Genomic DNA, 19511 nt, shown 5'->3' with positions numbered 1-19511 from the left:
TGATTTAGGGCCTCATGCAGTAAGCGTTGATAAGGGAAATATGGCCATGTTATAGCCAAAATTGGGTTTGAGATTCAGTAAGCGCCGATAAGTGCTTCATATCGCCAGGTTTCGGAGCCGATAATTTGGTTATGGCCAGTCGCCTGCCGATAAGCCTGTTTTCGACACTGATCGCCACTTTTTTAAATCGGCTGGATTCAACAAAAAAAAACAGCTTATCGGGGCTGATCGGCACTACGAAATTGAGATGTTATGGCCGATTTCTCCCGCCAACTAAAGTTGGCAGTTTGGACGGGAGAACGATCGCTAAGGCTGCCGGAACGGCACTTAGAAAAAAAAAATCTTCTGTACATCAATGGAAGTCAATGGAGCGGGGACGTATAACAGTATAGTACTGTTTACGTTTCATTGCTCACAATACAAGGGGGATTTGCATTACAGTGTGGGGGCATTCCCTGCATTGTGTCACAGCTGATGTGTCTTATTTGCATAACATTCGACTTTTACATGTTTTCAGCATTTGCGGGTCACATTACTCATCATGTGATGATGTGGCAAGGGAAAATACTATACTACACTCTTAAAGGAGAACCTCACATCATATCACACATTTTACTCAACTCAGCGACAATTATTTACATGATGTTACACATGTCACACATGTCACACATACACAGTATATTCATCTTCCTTTACATTACACAATGCTTGTAATGTGACACGCATCTTTAAACGTTCATGTACATCTGTCTTCTCATGTTTACATATACTTTTGGGTCCTCCCTATTTTCATGACGTCACTTATTGGACGCTCAATCACATTGCATGTTTACATTGTAACCGTTGCATTACAAGCACTTCAACCTAACTTATACACACATGTACAGTAATTCATCATTGGGACACCTTGTAAACTCATTCTATACCAACTATCCTCCTTACACAAATGCATGCATATGCACACGACTATTCATTGTTGCCAACATGTCACAATAACATGGATAATTACACATGTTACACAAAACTTTTCCCACGTCAATCTCAGCCTTTTTGTCTCATTACATGACTGACTCTTGCGTTCACAAGTGTTACATGCATTGCACATGCAACTATTTATTTGCAAGCAATCTTTGTACAAAGCTTCACGTCACATCATTGGCAAATATCATCATTCCCTGCAGAATACACACAACAAATACTTAGAACAACAAGTGCACACAGCTTGCCACAGAAGTACTTTATTATGTTAATGTAACACCTTGCATTTTACTATGTCACCTGACATCATCACATACCTATTTAAAGGACGCACATTACCTGCTCATTCACAGCTACTCATTTCAAAATGTTGCGAATGTTTAGGAGACGCAGGAACATTCTTTTCTATGACATGCTTGCTGATCAAGAGAATGATATAGGGCAAGGTAGGGACACACCGAGGGACAGTGACAGTGACGCGGATACGACAGGGACAGGGAGAGGGACAGGCCGAGGGACAGGTAGAGGGACAGGAGATCAGAGGAGAAGACAGAGGAGACAACTTGTGCCTCGTCCGCGTCTGTACAGGGAGAGAACCCTGTTAGATGGGATGAGTGAGGAGGAGATTGTAAGTCGCTATCGTTTGAGTTCAGCAGCAATCTTAGCTCTTTATGAGGAGATAAGGGGGGATTTAGATTTTTTCACAGCCAGAGGTCGTGCAGTCCCTGGGCTTGTTAAAATGCTGTGCTCATTACATTATCTTGCTTCCGCGTCATACCAGACAACTGTGGGCATAGTGGGCGGGGTCTCGCAATCTACATTCTCGCGGGCCTTGACCCAGTTTCTCTATGCACTCAATAGACGCGCTAGGAATTATATTCATTTTCCTACAGAGGCAACAGAGTGGCTGGAAGTCAGGACTGGCTTTTATAATATAGCAGGGATACCATCTGTGCTGGGTGCAATCGATTGCACACATGTTGCTTTGATTGCACCTAGTCAGAGTGAGCATGTGTACCGCAATCGGAAGCACTACCATTCACTCAATGTACAGGTGGTATGTGATGCCACGATGAGGATAATGCATGTGGTACCCAAGTTCCCTGGTTCCAGTCACGATTCCTCTATCCTGAGGAACTCTTCAGTCTTCCATGCGTTCGAAGAGGGACATTTTGAACCTGGTTGGCTGCTGGGTGAGTACATATTTACATGTTCTAACACAAAACACATGTTGATTTAGGAATGTTGGCATTGTACAATTTGATCACTAATGTCAGCTTATGTGTGCTCCATTCATTATAGGTGACTCAGGATACGGAATTAGGCCGTGGCTCTTGACTCCGGTGCTAAACCCTCAAACTGAAGCAGAGGACAGGTACAATGCAGCCCATATATCTACAAGATCTGTTATAGAGAGGACATTTGGCCTACTCAAGACCAGGTTTAGGTGTCTGGACAGAACTGGTGGGGCTCTTCTATACAAGCCTCAAAAAGTGTCTGATATTATCCTTGCCTGTTGCATTTTGCACAATGTTGCACTCAGGCACAATGTACAGTCAGACCTAGCTGAGGCTTTGGTAGACGAGCATCCCACCCATGTAGCTGCTGAAAATGAACAAACAGCCAGTGGTGGCCAGACACGACAGAATCTCATCAATTCATTTTTTTCTTGTAAGTACAAACTCATATGTTCTTAGTACTACTTTTATAGTTTAATTATGTTATATTAACAATAATGTTTCTTTATATAACCTTCTGTTAGGACACAGATGAATATGGGTTGCACACCTTTCTTTTCTCTGCTGTGTGCACAAAGGGATGTGGCACCGGTATGTTATTGTTGCACAGGTTATATAATCCCTCTTCAATTGTACTTTAGTTGTGTGTATGTGAATACAACTTGGGTAACAAAGCAATAATATTTTAGCATTGTGTTATTCCTTATGCTAAGACAAAACACATATTATGCCCATAATCATTCATGCTTCTAGTATGCTTACATACAATGTTATTGGTGCAGTGTAACATGTACATCCATATGATGTGTACACCAGGCTGATTTACATTTTGAATGTCATGAAATATACATGGTGTTGTACATTTAACACCAAATACACACTTTGCTGTGTTGTTTACGGTACTGAAGATGGCATGTCAATGTTTGCAATTTATATATTGTTCCTTTGCATTATAGGTATATCTCCAGTGTGACTGATCATGGTATGTATATTTGCTGACATCTCTCATAAGATGTGGCTACCTCAATCTTCCTATAATTATTGGAACTAAAAACCCAACATATTGGTTTAAACACAAATGTTACATATATGTACTTTCTGTATCATGTATATGCATTTAGCTACTCTTGAGCTTTCATGTGCATTGTATTACAAAATGATTACTCACATTTCATCACATTTTATGTATGTTTCCTTATAATTTCCATTAATGTAATATAGAGGTGGTTGGAGAAAAGGGGATAACTGTACTTATTTGTTTACTTACGGGAGCACATTCATCACTAGCATAGACACACTTTTTAAGACAACTGTTTGTGTCTCTATCAATTGGTGTAGGATCCATGTATAACACCGACAAATGATAACACCAGCTTTATTATGGTAGCTTATATCATCATATTGACTATACTATGTATTTCTAAACGATTAATAAACACAGTAAACTATAGTTAGTTAGGTTAATGAAATATACACAGAAACGTACTTCATAACATGATGGTGATGTCATATTCAGAACATCATGCATTGGAGGGGACCATAACATCTGGCCAGTAACATTATTTGCTACAGTCCCAAACCATTTTATCTACATACCCATGTAACAAGAGATTTTAAAAATAAATGGCTACTTGGTTGTAAGTGTCCTTTACATTGGGAGAAGGAGTGGCTCACTGAGTAAAGACACACACTGGCACTGATAGTTTGAAGCAGGGGAGTCTGGTTCAATTCCCGGTGTGGGCTCCTTGTGACCTTGGCCAAGTCACTTTATCTCCCTGTGCCTCATGCGGCAAAAAAACATTTGTACGTTCCACGGGCCAGGGACCTCAGGCTGAAACATGTGTCTGTAAATCGCTGCGTACAACTAGCAGCCCTATACATGAACATGCTCATATTATTATTATTATTGTTACATAGTTTCGACAGTCATACGTTCCATTACATATTAGAATACACAAATGTGTTAGCAGAGTGGGAATGGTTGTTATATATAAAACACACCATGTCATAAAATGTTAGTAGTCATTAAAGAACACTCAATAAAAAGTCATGAGGCACTCTTTTGCAACATCATTATGTTAATTAAGTGCTTATGCAATATAGGCATAAGGGTATCACATTTTTAATTGTTTGTTAATAAGCGCTGCAAGCAATATAAAATTAGTTCCATATGTAGTATAGTAGTCGGTGGCTCCTCCTCACAATCATCTCATATAAAGGTAGACTCTTCTGAAATCATACATTGATCCGATTGTATCTTCCCCGACATCTCTGAAATACAGCAAACACATGATGGTCAAAGATGGCACCTTACTAGATATGCATCCGTGACAACGCGTTACGCAGCTCTATATGATTGTGTAGATACACACGTCAGTCACTTATATGTTAGAAGTAAAACTGTTCATCAGTATGTAATGTTTCTTTAAATTTGTAGCAGGCATAACTATGTATAAGAAGTGAACGTTGCCTGTATACTGAAAGATGTGCGCGCACATCTTTGTGTGCGCACGCACTTCACGCTTGGCTCCACTAACTGTTAGCGCATGCGCAAAACAAAGCGTACGTTGTGCGTTCAATACATGTTGAAAATACCAGTAAACATAACATCTTTATTTCAAATACAATGAAGACGAAACTACATTCGTTCTAAACGAGTACATCTGTATTCTTTTTAAACAGACGTGTTTGAACAGAAAGCACGGCCGATAACACAATGCGCAAATGCAATACGTGTGACGTCATGTTAAGCCAGCGTGAAACGCACGCTAACACTCCTCCCACTCAATTAACATTCGGCTAACGCCCAGGGTACGCCTACAAACACTGAGCCGCACGCATCACACACTGCAGTTACCGTTACTATAACAAAACATGACAGCCAATAGGCTTTGAGGCGCGCACGTCGCTTGGGGGCGGGACTTACATCACTAATCCTTTTTAAGGACGCCTTGGCCCATGACAAGGGTCCCACGTCATACGTGGTGGACCCGGTTTTCAATGTTGTAGATGTTGCATGATAACAAAACAGGTATGTGTTAGAGTAATGGTAAAATGTTGCTAATATGTTTAAAGGGATAGGAAAGTACGTATATTTATTCCGTCAGCAATGTGTACTACTCTTTCAGGTCCTACTATATTGTATTAGGAAACAATTTGTTTGTGATCGCTACATGTTATGCAGTCTGCAATGTTACGCTGTATCCACGCATTGAAAGTGAAAATGGTGGTTACAAAAAAAAAAAAAATTTAAACGCAGAGTCAACGCATAACGATTGTTATATTTACCATTCTTCTAGAATTAACTCTTCGCCTGGCTGCAACTGGTCGCTCCAGAAATGCAAGGCATTTTCATCCACGCTTAACCCAACCGCTGAATCCAGTATGGCACATATCTCCTCCAGGATGCGCTCATAGGAATCGCCACTGCTTTCTTCAAATAATTGGTCGGGAGGTAGGTTCATTTCTTCCGGTTCCCATTCCAATGCATTTTCAGCTGAAAGGCTTGGTACATAATCATAGTACTTTTGTTCTTGTACAATGTGGGTTTCAGGAATGGAGGCTGCAGATATTGCAGCACGTATCGATTCAAACGGATCAGTAGTAGCGGATACATTGCTATTGCCATTAGGAATAAATATGCCTTTCACGACAATATAAGTGCCGTCTTTCAGGAGAAATTGTTTTTCCGGGGCAATCTTCCAGAAACCATAGGTGTGTTGTAGCTTATCCTGGTCACGTTCAAAAAAGTCATTACTTGATAAAGTGAATCTTATTGAGGAATTAAAATTCCGTGCATGCTTACGGTCTTGGTAATAAGGATATTTTGCTCGAATGAAATCATCGATTTGGCGTGTGCTTGCTTTCTGTCCGCGACTGTTCAAGATGGCTTCACAGATCATGTACTTATACCCTAAAAGGGGATTAATATTGTTAACGAATTCATCAGCCATGTCTGAGTAGCACAAAAGCTGTGTGCAGGTCTGTGTTATTTGCTCATCAAAATGAATATGCTGAATGGCTAACAAACTCCTGTTTTTCCTTGTCAAGGTCAACAAAACTAACTACTTTGACTCCTTATTTCAAACGCCAATTGGATTTGTTTGTCTAATTGGGTTAACAGTTGTGGTTCGTGATATGGGACTGTGGGAGAAACATTTCTCCTTCTTTTATCTCGTTTGTGAAAAACATCCCTAGACTTTGAATGCGTTCACATAGTGTTTTTTTGAAAACTAACAAAGACCAGTGTGTGAAAATATTTCTTAGCCAGGCATATCAGTAAAAACACACCTGCAAAAAGAAATGTTTTTTCCCCGCTTACATTTCTGTGTGTATGTGAAAGTCTGGTTAACTCCCTGTCTGCATGAGTTTAAATACGTGTGTATATATATATATATATATATATATATATATATATAAATATATCTCTTATAAAAATATATATATATTTATATATTATATTTTATTTTTTTTTATATTGCAGGAGTACACACAACATTGATGGCATTAAGTATACCTTGTATGAAACCTATTTAAATGGTGAGAAACATGATTGAATTAAGTAATAAACATTTGTTTAAGCACAATACTGTTAGAGTCTCATACTTAGGATATTTCTCAAACATTAGGCCTGTATTATTAAAATAGTGTTTTCACAAGGAAGCATGAAGTGTATTAGTTTGTGTATACCAGTTTATATAGTACTATATATATATATATATATATATATATATACATATATACACATATACATATATATATACACACTCACACACTCACACTCACACTCACTCAGTGTGTGTGTGTGTGTGTGTGTGTGTATATATTATTATACATTCTGAGATGTTATAGAAACGAACACACAACTGATTAAAGGACAAAATTACAATGGCCAAGCAAGGCAAAGGTAAGTAATAATTTACACATAATCCTGCTGTACACGTACAAGAAAGATGTTTGCACTTACTTAGGTGTTTTAATAATTGCATGTGACTAATATGCATATGCAATTCTTACATCAATTAACACACCCAAATGCAATGTTTTGCTGCAAAGTCAATGGCAGCTTCTCTAAACTTAGCAACTGGCTCCTGGTGGACCATTACTGAACAGACGATTACAACATAAATATTTATAACACAATTAATTATGAGTGTTAACATTTCCAAAACTTCACGTGTACAAGAACATAGTTGAAAGTTTGGAAACAACACAGTCTTCAGCATACATACAATAGTAATTAGATAATCTGAATTCAACAAAACAAGGCCAAAGACATATTTTCTGAATTATAACATTTATTTTTTTTGTTCCTTTTGCGAGCGAGTAACAGGCCTGCTTGTTGTCTCTTGAATTTTCCTTTTTCTTTTGCCACCAACTTTAGGCACAACAGAGCCACTTTGAGTGGCCTCTGGCACTTCACGGGCAGGGCTTGTGGCCAGTGACTGTTCACCTACGGGGCTTGTGGCCAGTGACTCACCTACAGGGCTTGTGGCCAGTGACTCACCTACAGGGCTTTTGGGCAGTGATTCACCTACAGGGCTTTTGGGCAGCGATTCACCTACAGGGCTTTTGGGCAGCGATTCACCTACAGGGCTTTTGGGCAGCGACTCACCTACAGGGCTTTTGGGCAGCGATTCACCTACAGGGCTTTTGGGCAGCGACTCACCTACAGGGCTTTTGGGTAGTGACTGTTCACGGACAGGGCTTGTGCCCAGTGACACATGTGAGCAAGTTGGTAGACACTGCACAAGTGATGGTTGGTCTGTTTCATGTGTGTCTTGTTTTGTTTTTGTCGCCTCCTTTGTAGGTGTCTGCTGCTGAATTTGTACAGATGGCAGCGGTAGGATGTCATCAGGAACCTGCACAGCAATGTCTGCTACTTGACCGGTAACATTTGGGCCTGGTGAATGAATATCAGATGAATGTGGTGAAAACTGACATGCATGAACAGATCATGGCTGGGAGGTGTTGAATTGTGGTACATTAGTCATTCTCCAGTAATTAGCTTGTGTTTGCTGAACAACTAATGCTTCGAATGAGGTGTTGATTTTTTGCAACTGTTTAGGCACTTCAATGAAGACTCTGTGGAGATGTGCCAATTGTGATACTGTTTCTTCCTGCAGTCCAATCATCCTTTCCAGCACTGTCATCATGTCTGAATGGCGACGATTTTCTGCGTCCACTATTTTTCCCTCTGAAGCTACAATTGCATCGTATGTGGAAGTTGATGGACGATTTGGCGGTACAACAGTTTCTATTGGCACCTCTTCATGGTCACATGATTGTATTTCAGTCTCTTCTGTGGCGTCATCCTCATCATACTCATCATCCTCATCACCATGATGTTCTAAAAAGAAATGTACACATTATTAAATGGCATGTTAATGTATGCTGTGTTACTATGTAATTGTACTGTGTCCTAAGTAACACCTAACATGTTAGCATACGTTTTATAACCTCATTAAAAACTACCTTGACTTACGAATAATGTTTGGACTCAGTATGAAATATGAATGAATGAAAAGTTGCTCTAAACTCAGAAGTCCTACATGATAATTAACATCACTAACACAATACATGTTGCCTTACACTTAATTTTCACTGACACTAAGTAATCCTATTTAAAGAAGATGTGCAAAACAAATAATGCACATGACAACATAACATATAGAAGAGCACATATTATATGGCCAGCAAATGATACACTCACCTTCTAGTAGTGTTGAGCTGGCTGACCCAGGTGAAGACACTTGTTCCATCTCAGGTGACACATGTCCTCCAGGGGCAACTATATATAACAATAACATAAGTTTTACATTTACATGTGTAAATATTGAACAAACACTTATTGTATGTTCTGTATTTATGATTAACTAACAACATCAGTTCCTTAACCGAAAATGTGTGTGAAAGTGAACATAAATAGTTGTAATAACACTGTACATGCCTGTGTACTTAGAATTTTTGAGTTCCCTAACATACAACATACTATGTTTCTGCAGTAATGCGTGAGGATAAATAGATTAAATGAGTACATAAAAATCATATGTTGTGTAGTGATATCAGTATCATAATGTACATAACTATCATGAGATGACCATTCACAATGGTTATCATGAAGGTGGTCATATTGCAAAAAGTGTTGTTTTTGGTAGAGGATATGTGTGGTACATTAATCGAAGATGTGGCACACCTGAATGTGGCTGTGACTCAACAAGACAACACATGCAGTGTGTGATAATGTGTCTTTCATAGTAGTTCAACTATAGATATGAGTGAACTAATGTGTGACGTACGCTTTGATAAGTAATGAGTTGTTGGGGCATTTAGTAGCTAGAGTTAAGCTTTCAAATGAGTGTGATTAACTTCAGTTGTGCTATTCAGGTTGTAAGAAAGGTATTCCCTTCCCCAAAAAGCCTAATCAGCCACACCTTTCAATGACTTGAAACAGGTGCAAATGGTGTGAACTAAGTTGACCGTGAAATGAGGCTGTAATTAGTGTGTGTGCTGAACCCCACCCCCTCTGTTGAAGTGTATGCTGTGATGAGATATTAATTGCAGCTGCTTTAACACAATGGTAGATGAGCTAAGTAGTCATCTGCAGTGTTTAAGTTATGAAAACAATGACATAACATATGATACGTGTGCCTCATTATGCTGTCTGTATATGACATAAAGCAAAAATGGACCTTTTCATAAGCAACTATAGATGTGTTAGTGCCAGTGATGTTTGTAGGCCGTTACATGCAATTTCTTTGATGCATGCTTAAAATAGGCAGTAATGTCATGTTTGTCGGAGTAAAATCAATAAAATACACAATAATATGATACATATTTCTGTTCTGTACCTGTAGCTACTAATAATTTCTCATGAACATGTGTTACACATGTGTACTACCCTGTTGTTCCCCATCTTCGCCCACCATCAATTGCTTCCACTGCAGCTATGCATTTTGGGAATTCACATGTAAATGAGCACGCAATGGCACGTGCTATATTAGTTACTGCTTTTAGTAGGACTACTACATATATGTCTATTTTGAGATATATATATACAGAATCAGACATATACATATATAGATGCAGGTATGCTTATATTGTGAAGACAGTATAAAAAGCAGTGTAACTATGCAAAATAACTGTAAGCAACGACACGCCTAGTACAGTAATATTTATCACCTGCTGGAAATTGTGACGGATAAATTCCAATGTCACGGTCACCAGCCAAGCCTTCCACGACGACGGTAAGTAATTTTGGCCGAAGCAGCTCCTCCAATGGAGTCAATATGAGACGTTGTGGTGTGGGCCCACCTCCAGTGCCAGTAGCATGCACGCGTTGGTCTTGTATTTTCTTTTTCAATTTGGACCTAATATCATCAAATCTTTTCCGACAATGATACTTGTCCCTGACACTATTCCCACAGGCATTGACACCAATGACTATTGTGTCCCACATTTCTTTTTTGCTTGCTGCACTTGTCCGCCCTTGAAAAACATATAAAAGATATGAGGTAAATTAATAATAATATAAGCACCAGTTTCCTACACTGCTAGCTGTTCCAAGAGATAGCAAACATGCTGTTTTATGTGTAATATGTGCAGCACATGAGCATTCACTACTAAACCTATACATGTAAGCAAGGTTGCATTCATATTGTATGCAGTTCTGGCAAATTGACCGCCTGTGTTTATTTGTCCTTGTAAGGCATGATAAAAAGCTGTGTTTCCACACTAATGAACATAGAAAGATATTGTGTACCCATATTTGCATATGAACAAAACTCAGATGACCTAGGATCACATGTATTTGAATAATAAATGTAAAGTTACACTTACCTACTAAATGTCCATATATACTGTCATAGTGCTCCAGAATGCCAGTGACAAGAGCCCTATTTTCCTGGTCATTGAAGCGAGGATTACGTGGCTTCTCCACACGTTTTTTCCGAGCAGGTTTAGGGTCAGAGCTTGGCTGGTGCTGACTGGACTCTCCTTCTTCCAATGGAAGAGCCTCCAAAAGCTGGCCACCAGCAAGCACGCCACCACCATCCACCCCATCAGCAACTGCGCCACCAGCAGCACTCCCAGCACCAGCACTCCCACTCCTAGCACCAGCACTCACACTCCTAGCACCAGCACTCACACTCCTAGCACCAGCACTCACACTCCCAGCAACAGCACTCCCACTCCCAGCAACAGCACTCCCAGCAACAGCACTCCCACTCCCAGCAACAGCACTCCCAGCAACAGCACTCCCACTCCCAGCAACAGCACTCCCACTCCCAGCAACACCACTCGGTGCACCAGCAACATCACTCCCCTGAACAGTACGTTCACTCCGACGCGTACTCCCACGAGTAGCACTCCCACTCCCACCAGCATCACTCTTCCCACGCTTTGCGGGCATACTTCCAGCACTCACAAAAAACAGACAAGAAATGTACAGGCAATCACACGACCCACTTCCACATATAAAACAAGACAAAGATGTAAACAAAACAACAAAGGACAAAGCTCACCCAATACACAACAAGTCTCTCAGTCAATATGCAAATCTTCAATCGTCCAGCTCTGTGCGTCTCTCTCTCTCTCTCACTCCCAACAACACAGAGAATGATTAGCAGTACACGTTGCCTTTAAATATGGCGCGCAATCAAAAACATGCTTGTTTCGCCTGATTCAGCAAGATTTGTGATTGTGCAACCTAACAGCACCCCGCCACGCACGCCGATACACCTGTGTGTGATCGGCTCATCATCGTGAGAGTGGGCGGATTTGTTTTCTGGTTGATTTTGAATGTATTCGGCACTTACTGCATACGGAGAGGGAAAAACGCCAATAACATGACTAATCGATAAGCTTGCCGATTTCACATAATCGTCGCTTACTGCATGAGGCCCTTAGTGTGTTGAATATTAAGGTGGCTGTACAAGCAGATGACAATATAAAGCATAATTATTGAACATTTCAAAATGTCACCCTTTATCTGCCCCCTTGCTTGCTCTTGATTAAATATGATGCAGTATATTGCTGATAAATATATGCAGGGCTTTTTATCTGGGGGGTACGCAAGGATACGCCATTTCCCCATTTTTTCATACATACAGAAATAAAATGTAAGTACCGGTTTTGCCTGATTTTAAGGCAAGGTTTTTTTCAATAAAGTTATATTGTAAACTCCATAGTCGCCTTTTGCCGAGTGCACATCTGCTCCTATGTAAGCGATTAACACAGTATCCGTCTGCGCATGCGCCATCTCTCACTGACGGGTAAACGGCTACTGTGTTAGTAGCTCACACAATAGCCATCTGCGCATGCGCGAGCTCTCACAAAAGACTGTTGCAGGACCACAGTATCCCTGCCTATTTTTGCAGAAAAAAAGCACTGAATATATGTATATGCTTACTTTTTCCTACACCCAAATTGTCATAGACAATATATTACTTAGCCCTCTGATGAACTATATCTTCAGCTAAAGACCGATAAATAGCTTGTTCTATGTGTGATTAAAACTGCAGTCCAAACAATATCCTACATGTGTTTTTTTTAAATAAATCAGTTCTATACTATGAGAAAATACCTGTAGCATTTTTTTTTAAAACAACTCTGAATCACATTTTTATGTATTATAATGTAACAAGCATTTTTTGTTTCTATAGCAACCATTTACAAAGTCACATACCCTTCCTCTTCTGAAACAGGATCTGGTACACCCCTTTTTGAGCTCTGCCCTCTCTCTAGCAGTGCACCAATGGTATTTAGTGACTGCTTGGTCACATGATCGTTGACGATTTGCTCATTAGATGGGTGCAAATAAATGTCCCACCTTTCAATATATATCAGTGTCCACGGTCTGGTTCTTTTCTCAATTTAATCAGAGACAATAGAAAACATCTTTCACAGCATCATTTCAGTTGGTTACATCATTCAGGCATATAGAATTTAGTTATAGAGTGGAGAATTGTCAGCTTAGTTGTTCTTAGCTTGGATGGTAAATTATTCTGAATTCTATCATTCTAAATGCAATCTTTAAAAAAAATTCTTAGCCAGTCTAAACATAACAATCACCTGTTCTTCTCAGTGCCAGCCCAAAATGTTCTTAGTCAATTATCAATGCCAGAACACCATTTCTCTATTCAGCAATATTTACTCTGATCTAGAAGACCTTCTTTGTTCTGTCACTAAGTAACTACAGTTAATCCTATATTCCCTATCTGTTAAGACCTCTCTATTGTATTGTCTTTCTAAATATTTAACTAACCTTTGAATCCAAACTCAAGACCATATAACATTCAACTCAGCAGACATTAAACATAGAAGGTTTAAAACATGTATACACCTGGCTATCTTCAACTTATCTTTGAAGTGTCAGCTAATAATTTTCCAATATAATTTCTAACTTAATACTAAATTACTTATTTTAATTAATTACATGCTGGATGTATATGAATATAGAGAATATAGCATAATTAATATTTAGGCTTGAAATCATCCTATCTTCAATCGTCCCCACAGAACTTTGCAGCTTTGGTCCTCTTCTGCTGCACTGACAGCCATTTAGTGAACCCCCAAGCTGAATCTTCGCTTATCGTTCACAGGAGAATGGATCGATCGACAACTTAGCTAATTACGTATCATTGTGTGGATGGTATTGATGCACATATTAAAGGGAATTTTTTTTTTAAATGGTAGCTTGGACTGCTGCTTTAAATTACATGCATTGTTACCTACATTTATGAGACAACTACCTAGTATGTTGACTTACACATACCAAAGTATTTCACACACTCTACTAATGTATACATTGTTGCCATAGTGATAACAGCAGTGCAAACAGATATAGAGCAATTCAAGAAAATCGAGAACTACTGTATTTGGTAGTGCAAGACTTGTTGTACTTACTTGGATTATCCTGGATAACATATTACTGTTGCATTGGAAAGTCACTACTATTCTTCCTCCCCCATGAACACCAATGAGGTCCAATTTCACCTCACTCGTCCCCAGTCAGAGAGGGTGGGGGGGGGGTTTATGTTTAGTGGGAGGTTTGGTTTTAGCGTGTATTAAAAAAAAAAATATATATATATATACTGTATATATATATATATATATGTCTGCCAGTTATGTTTCATTTGAATTTTTCTTTTTGCTTGTTTGAAGTCACACCAAACCCCAAAATCAAGAGGGGTTTTGCATTTTAGGGGTTATTTTGGGAATCATCTCTATAATCCTCAAAAGCGGTGATCATGAAGTGTACCTCCTCCCCACTGCACAAAATGGGGGGAGGAGACTATTGCTAGTGTATCCCCCAAAATAAATAGGGTTATTCTTCAGTTTGATTTTTTGGTGTAACCTTATTAAATAAGTTAGAGAAGAGCTGCAGAGGCAGTGAACGGAGGGTCCTCAATATAACCTAACCACAGGTCACAGATCCTCAAGAACTTATCGCAGGTCTCATTCAGAAATGCAGTAACCTTTTCCATGTGCATCACCTTCCATAGTCTAGCCTTAATAACAGTACTAATAATAACTTTATTTCATGTAGCGCTTTTCTCCCAATAGGACTGAAAGTGCTTCACAATTACAGTATAATGCATGGTACACAGCACATAGGCTTTTTTTACAGACACAGTCCCTGCCCAGAAGAGCTTGCAATCTATGTTTTGGGTGCCGGAGGCACAGGGAAACAAAGTGAATAGCCCATGGTCACAAGGAGGTGACAACAGGGCGATGTGGTTACTTACTTTTGACTGGTAGTGCTCTCATTTAGGATATCTCCATATTTGTAAGCATAAAACTCTGCCCTGGAGGAGTATATCAAAGTTCACACCTATTCTGGCACAGAAGAATCTAACATCATTTTAATTTTATCCGTCATAGAAAGGGGCAATTTACACAGCAAATCTGACAAAAACTACGCTCAAATGAGATGTGTTTTTTTAATGCATGCATTACATTGTATGTGATTTTACATTGTCAATATTGGAGTTTAATAAATAAGCCCCATTAACTCCAATGACACCTTGCAATTTCCAGAATTGAATTTTCTTTTCAAGATCTCTAAAACTTGTACAAGGCCATATACTGGAGGTATGTAGCCTGAAATTGATCGAATTTCTATGAGGCTTCAGCGCTATTAGCACCAACACTGAAGCTCCAACGACCATATTATTTCCTGGCATCCTTTCCTCACTTCTGCCCACACTGCAGCTACTGTGGCCATCTTTGTTGTTGGCGTCCTATAAAAAGGCAAGACTTCATCTAGGAAGCTGACAGAGCATTGTTTCAGCTTGTTCCTGTTCATTTATTCCAACCTTGCTCAACTGCTGCCTGCCTCGATCCCACCCTGTGACCCCGACTACTTTATTCTAAATGTAGGACTCTATCTCTCGGTTCAGGTTAGTGATTTTATATCCTACTTCAGCCCTGCGGGTCGCTTCCTCTCTAGAGACGAGCACTGTTACATTATGCTCTGGGCAGACATGTAGGCCAGGTAAGGAAGTCTGTTTTCACCCAAGGGAATCTCCTAGCAAACCATGAGAAATGCCTTTCGGACCAAGCCGATGTATTGTGAAGTGATTTACAAGCTGATACAGTGAAGTGAATTAAATAACTATGTTCCAAAATAATTCCTTTGGCAGCAACCACTATTGATGGGAGACCTCTTGTTCCAGGCACTATTATTTTGAAGACAGTCCCCATTGCCCATCTCCTTCACAAACAATCTATCACCTTTGACGTTATCCGCTCCCCAACCTGCACCATCTTACTGAGCTTTCCGTAGTTTCAGCAACATAACCCCAGTATTGACTGGGTCATTGGTCAGGTAACAGCATGGGGGAAATCCTGCACTGGAATCTACGTCCAAGTTCATTGCCCCATATTGGAGATTCACAACGCTCCCCACACTTCCGGGCCTGGGCTCCCTAGCCCCTATGTCGACTACACAAATGTCTTTGATAAAAAAACAGGCAAAAGTATTACCCCCACATAGGCCGGACGACTGCCCCATCAATCTCCTTCCAGAATCTGTGCCTCCCGTGACTGTACCTATCCATTCTCTGAGCCCAAAACCAAGGCTATGTGTGAGTACATTCAGGAGAATGTTCAGAGGGGCTTTATCTGCAGTTTTAGTTCTCCTACTGAAGCGGATCTTTTACGTTGAGAAGATAGATGGCTCCCTTAGGCCATGTATTGATTATCAGGGTTTGAACAAACTCAACAAAATTGTAAAGAACTGGTAAGCAACAGGGCCAAGAGGGGTCAGTAGACCAGTAAAGTTCCCTGTATAACAGCACTCAACCACACTACAGATTAGTATGATTGAGTGCTGTTATACAGGGGACTTTACTGGTCTACTGGCCCCTCTTGGGCCTGTTGCTTGCCAGGTCTTTACAATTTTGTTGTTGTTTGTTTTCCCCTATGCACCGTTCACCCCACCTACTGACGCTTAATATACGTGACGAGTGCTGGTGTCATATTTGTTTTTTTTAACAAACTCAGCATAAAAACTGGTATCCTCTTCCTTTGACATCTAAACTCTGAGTGTCTGCGAGGTGTAACCATTCTTACAAAATTGAACCTACGCGGGCTTACAATCTCATCCGCATTCGGGAAGGTGACAAGTGGAAAACTGCCTTCAATACACGAGATGGCCATTACGAATACCAAGTCATGCCCTTTGGCTTATACAATGCTCCTCTGGTATTTCAAGACTTTATTAAAGAAATCTTTTGTGACCTCCTGGATCTCTTTGTCATAGTCTACCTCGACGATATACTTATATTCTCCAACTCCGTGGTCAAACACCGGGCACAGGTCAGGCAATTGCTACAAAGGCTTTGAGACAGCCACCTCAATGCCAAGTTAGAGAAGTATCAATTTGAACAAGAGAATATTGCCTTCCTGGGTTATATCATCTGCTGAAACGGCCTTAAAATGGACCCAGTTAAGATGACAACAGTTCTTGAATGGCCTTTACCTATAGGTCTCAAACCCATACAACACTTCTTAGGGTTAACTAACTAGCTAACTACTGCAAGTGCTTTATCTGAAAATTCTCTCGTATGGTAGCTTCTATCATGATGCTTACCAATAAAGGATCAGTTCCCTCCAAATGGACTTCCGAAGCCTTTGCAGCCTTCAAGAAACTCAAACCAGCTTTTTCTTTGGCACCTATCATAATTCATTCCAATCCAGTCATGCCTTTTGTCCTTGAGGTCGATGTCTCCGATGTGGGGGCAGGATCTATTTTATCTCAACATGAAGACTTTCAAGAAAGATTATACCCCTGTGGAAAGACTTCAGGTGCAGGTAGGACCTCAGTGGCCCAAATAGCAGGGGGCAGGCAAGGAGGCGTCAGGTTCACAGGCAAGGGTCCAGGGCAGGCGGCAAGAATCATAGTCAGGGTCACAAGCAGGGTTCCAAGGCAGGCGGCAAGAATCGTAGTCGAGGTCACAGGCAAGGATCGGCAGCAGGGAATCCACAGGGACAGAGTCTATGGCAGGGGCAGTGCAAGGAACAGACAGGGACAAGACTAGTTGCAGGCAAGGGCCTTTATTGAAAGGGACAGGACAAATAATTTGCTCATTCAAAACAGCTCATTCTCGTTTGAATATTTGCTACTACCCACAAGATCTGCAGGCAGAGGATCCCAAAACAAAAGGCAAAGGAGAACCCGAAACAGGAAACTATAAAGGCAGGCAGGGACAGAAAACAGGAGAACCCAAGAGGTGACAGACAGAGGGAAACCCAGAGCAGACAAACAGCAGCACACCCAGTGGACAGACAAAGGAACTGTGGCTGGGAGCAGGACATCCAGGAAGACCCTGACATTACTCCCCCCCTCAGGAGCGTTCACCGGACGATCCTCCAGGCTCTTCAGGGAGACCAGGATGAAAGGCCGACAGGGTGGTCCATCTCTGGTGGTTTGATGATTGGCAAAGTACCTGACCACACAGTGATGGCACAGGAACCAGCAAGAGGTACATCGGGCGTTGCAGCTTGCTTGGTTAGGACGCAGGATCTGTATCTGGACTGAATCACAAAAGCAGCTTTCTTCATATTCCTGTAGCATCTTTGTTGTTGAAACTTTCTAATATTTGACTGCAGTACAATCACACATTGTTTCAAATGTTCATATTTCCTCTTTTGTCGTTGCATTCTCCAAATTGACTTTAGAATGCATGCTGCTTTATTCCGATGACAAAGCTGCCAAACATTCATCCCTCTATAAGCAGCCTGTATGATGACAGCTACAGAGCATTTGCACAGATAACTCTGTCTGTCCAGCCTTTCTTGGATGAGAGTTCTGTAGTATCTCTGAAGTGTTAGGATGCTTCTATTCTTTCTTTCAGCGTCTGCTCTGATTTTAGAAAGTTCTAACTGGAAAAATAGGGAGTTCTTTCTTCGTCTTTAACTTCGGAAGCTCTGAAATAGCAGCGGTACCATGCTCACCCATATTGTTCAAAACTTTTAGAGGTCCCACATCTGCAGATGGTTGAAGATGGACAGCGGGCGGGAGTGCGGCGGCAGGACAGGTGCCAAGTCTGCAGTTGAGTAAAGATAAGAAGACAGCGGGCGTGCGGTGGTGACGGCAGCGGAGGCAGGAGTTCATAATAGCAGGAGAACTGAGCAGGAGCAGAGCTTCATACTGTAGGGGGAATGGCTTGGGAAGAGCGCACTGTAACCGGAAGTCAGACACCGGTCAACTTCCGGTGTTACAGTGAGCACCTCCCAAGCCGTTAGCCTATGCCGTTCTGCTCCTGCTCAGCTCCCCTGCTATTATGATCTCCTGCCGCCACCGCACACCCACTGTCTTCTTATCTTCATTCAACTGCAGACTTGGGCCCTGTTCTCCCTCCACACATCTGCCCACTGTCCATCTTCAACCATCTGCAGACGTGGGACCTCTCCTGCTGCCACCAGCTTCGTCCTCCACTGACATGGGACTTCTCCTGAAACATGGTAAGTGAAAAAGTAATTTTCCTCGATTGTAAGGGCCAAATCGATGGTGCGTCTTACAATCGATGGCGTCTTACAATCGAGGAAATACGGTATGTTTTGTGTACCCACCGTGCGTAGAATCAGACATTGGTATCTTGGGCTCAGTACAGGAGTCAGTGAGAGACTTCTATGGTCCTGGAGTTTTCACACAAAAAATTCCTGCAAGCCTGCCTTGGATTGCGGGTACTATAAGGCTTCTGTGCTGTCAGCACTCACACTATCTTGGTTACCGGTGTCTGGCCTATAAAAACGCACGACTTCCTCCAGGAAGTTGTACGAGCATGGTTT

The 19511-nt window shown here is 41.0% G+C and overlaps 1 protein-coding gene across 6 annotated transcripts in view; it reads left to right on the top strand.

Moving 5' to 3' along the window:
- The window catches only part of HSPA4L (heat shock protein family A (Hsp70) member 4 like), a 100313-nt gene that overhangs the window by 73903 nt on the left and 6899 nt on the right, over window positions 1-19511 (top strand). The gene's annotated exons all lie outside the window — the stretch shown is intronic.

The sequence above is a fragment of the Ascaphus truei genome, chromosome 1, assembly GCF_040206685.1.
Source record: "Ascaphus truei isolate aAscTru1 chromosome 1, aAscTru1.hap1, whole genome shotgun sequence".
In the NCBI taxonomy this organism is placed as follows: domain Eukaryota; kingdom Metazoa; phylum Chordata; class Amphibia; order Anura; family Ascaphidae; genus Ascaphus; species Ascaphus truei.
This window is presented reverse-complemented; position numbering and strand designations above follow the sequence as displayed.